This window comes from Limulus polyphemus, unplaced genomic scaffold (assembly GCF_000517525.1).
Source record: "Limulus polyphemus unplaced genomic scaffold, Limulus_polyphemus-2.1.2 Scaffold6803, whole genome shotgun sequence".
In the NCBI taxonomy this organism is placed as follows: Eukaryota; Metazoa; Arthropoda; class Merostomata; order Xiphosura; family Limulidae; genus Limulus; species Limulus polyphemus.
In genome coordinates this window covers 1-3,065 of record NW_013672413.1, presented here as the reverse complement: position 1 = coordinate 3,065, position 3,065 = coordinate 1, and the positions used below count along the sequence as shown (strand labels likewise).

Sequence of the window (3,065 nt, the reverse complement as noted above, 5' to 3'; positions counted from 1 at the left end):
ATTCATTCCCTGAGAACTGTAAGAAGTCATTCACTCCCTGAGAACGGTAACTCGTCATTCATTTCCTGAGAACGGTAACTCGTTACTCATTCCGTGAGAACTGTAAGAAGGCATTTCTCCAAATTCTCTTAGCTTAAAAATAGATAGAAAAAGGAAATACATAAAAAAAAAAATTGGCTCCTTTAACAACCCTAAAAAAGTAGGTCCTATAAGAAGTGGATTGTTTGGATTTTTGTGTTTTTCACAAACGGTCGTATTTAGGATATTAGAAGTTTCAAAACTTCTGCCAAATTTGTATAACGTATTGGTTAAGACAGATTTACCATCTGGTTTTGTGATGCTGTTACAACCGGCTAAAAAAAAACGCGACTCGTACAAGAAGAATGAATGGTACAGCTGGAGAAGTGAACTGTCGTTATTATTTGTTGTTGACGATAAACCACGTGAATTTCGCCTTAAAAACGTTCAGCGCTTATGATTGAGATCAATACTTTATTCTATCAAGAGGTCTGTTGACTTTGTTGAAAGACTTGAAATATGAAGGCTTACACTAATAATATATATACGTAAAATCCGATTAGTAAAATATGGTTTTACTCAGCACTTCTCAGTTTATCAGAGGCGTCACTGGGTGCTTAAAAGATTCGGGGCTCGGGCCCATAGATACCGGAATTTTCGGCGTTTCGGTATGATATCATTCATAGTTTTCTATTCTGATTCGGGGCACTGTCAAATAGAATCGGGGAACAGGCCCCATGTGCCAGCGCCTAGCGACGCCTCTGCTGTTTACCATAGTTGCACTAAATTAGATCTATTATCGAAGTATACTTTTTATTATATTTATGATTACGACATTAGCGATACGCGGTGTCAAAACGTCCGATCATGGTTTCTAACCATTACCTGCAAAATGTGCCTTTTAGATTCATATAGTTTGGAAGTTATTTTGAGCGTTTAACATAAACTAAAATACTGAAGAAAAAGTAAAATAACAGAAAGCTTGTCGATTTTGGAGACGAGTACGTTATCGTGATCCATTCTGTTTGTACAAGGGTTACAAATCAGACGTCCACGTAACAGGGAGAACTGTGGACTGGTAGCGTGAACCATCAAGAAAAAAATAATGGTATCGATAAAAAAAAAAAGTTAATACTTTGAGTGCTTTAAAACTAAACAAACATTTTAAAACAAAAATATAGAAGTCCAGAATGTTGTTAAATTATAAATCTTACTCACCTAAACGATTATATTTTTTTCTATCAAAAGAAGGATGATTGTACATAGCTGTAACTCAGCACTCATTCACAGATGTTAAATCTAATGCGTACGCTTGTTCGATGTCTTGTCTGTGAAGTTTCACCGGTCACGGAACGTGAATACAGACTAAATGTTCGCCGTGACATTATACAAGCTCTTTACGCGGCCTGTGTGTTAATTTTTCATTAATTTAAAAATAATGCTTGCGCCATCTATTGGATATAAAAGTGAATAATTCAGCAAAAAATGTGGGGAGGTTCTGGTTTGGCTTTTTAACTATTTATTTGATCAATTATCTTATACTTTATGTATGTTTAAAAACTTGAAGGCCTCCAAAAGCATATTCAACATTAATATTTTTATGTTTCCAATGTTATTTAGAAGATATTTGACAAATGAGTTTTTATTGTTAAAAAAAAAAGATGGCGAAATTTATTTCACTTGCAAAAATTTTGAAAAGCTTCATAATTCAAATTGTATTGGTATCAAATTTGACCTTAGTTGTTTTAGAGCTACAATTCACTAAATTCGGTTATAATGAAAGCTTTCTCAGGGGCCAGAATGCAAACTTCTAACATCGCACGGTTTTTGTAAAATTAACTAGAATACGTCTGTGCTTATAACACAAAATGTTGCACTCGGTGGCTCAGTGGTACGTTTCACAGCTTAAAACACTAAAATTATGGTTGCGATACCCGCGGAGGACAGAGTACATATAACCTATTGTGTAGTTTTTGTGCTTAATAATAAACAAATACATTAAGTTAAGTTTAGTTCTGACAACGCTCAAAGATTTTGAAACATTAGTTTAGAAAAATACCGAAATAATTTTGTTGTTTTGTTTGTTTTTAATTATGCACAAAGCTACACAAGGGCTATCTGTGCTCTGCCCACCACGGGTATCGAAACCCGGTTTCTAGCGTTGTAAGTCCGCAGACATACCGCTGAGCCACTGGGGGGGGGATGATTTTGTTGTATAAATTTTTGTTTGCCAATTTTTAATTCAAGGCTACTGATTATTTTATTCGAATAGACTCCCTCTATAAAAACAAAACACAAGTCTAACACTGGAGGCATTGTATTAAATATTCGTGAGCCGCGTTAAATAAATGAACTTACTTTTCTTTTATTCCTCTAAGCTTGCATCAGTTAGTGTTTAAACTTTGAATAATAAATGATAAAAAAACGTGCGTTTGAAGATTCCATAAAAACATGTTATGTTGATTGACTAGATGGATTTTCTTTATTACATTGGACCTCGGGTCGGACTCTAAATTTTCATTACAACTCTCGTTTTATATTTTGTAAAGGAAATCTAGTGATCTACCAATTAAATAGATTCTAGAAATACTTTTATTGGTGTATCTTAGAACTTTAGAAACAAAGCACTGTTATTGGTGTATCTTTTGTAGAACTTTAGAAACAAAGCACTGTTATTGGTGTATCTTTTATAGAACATTAGAAACAAAGCACTGTTATTGGTGTATCTTTAAAGTTCTGAAACAAAGCACTGTTATTGGTGTATCTTTTATAGAACATTAGAAACAAAGCACTGTTATTGGTGTATCTTTATAGAACTTTAGAAACAAAGCACTGTTATTGGTGTATCTTAGAACTTTAGAAACAAAGCACTGTTATTGGTGTATCTTTTATAGAACTTTAGAAACAAAGCACTGTTATTGGTGTATCTTAGAACTTTAGAAACAAAGCACTGTTACTGGTGTATCTTTTATAGAACTTTAGAAACAAAGCACTGTTATTGGTGTATCTTTTATAGAACATTAGAAACAAAGTGCTGTTATTGGTGT

At 33.6% G+C, this 3,065-nt stretch overlaps 1 protein-coding gene across 3 annotated transcripts in view; it reads right to left on the bottom strand.

Annotated features, from left to right (window-relative positions):
• Nucleotides 1-1,369, bottom strand: part of LOC106474082 (sterile alpha and TIR motif-containing protein 1-like) — a 35,713-nt gene extending 34,344 nt beyond the window's left edge. For all 3 annotated transcript variants that reach the window (XM_022402462.1, XM_022402460.1, XM_022402461.1), the window contains exon 1: nucleotides 1,237-1,369. The gene's annotated coding sequence lies outside the window, so the exon portion shown is untranslated. The remainder of the gene's footprint in view (nucleotides 1-1,236) is intronic.
• Nucleotides 1,370-3,065: the final 1,696 nt, after the last annotated feature.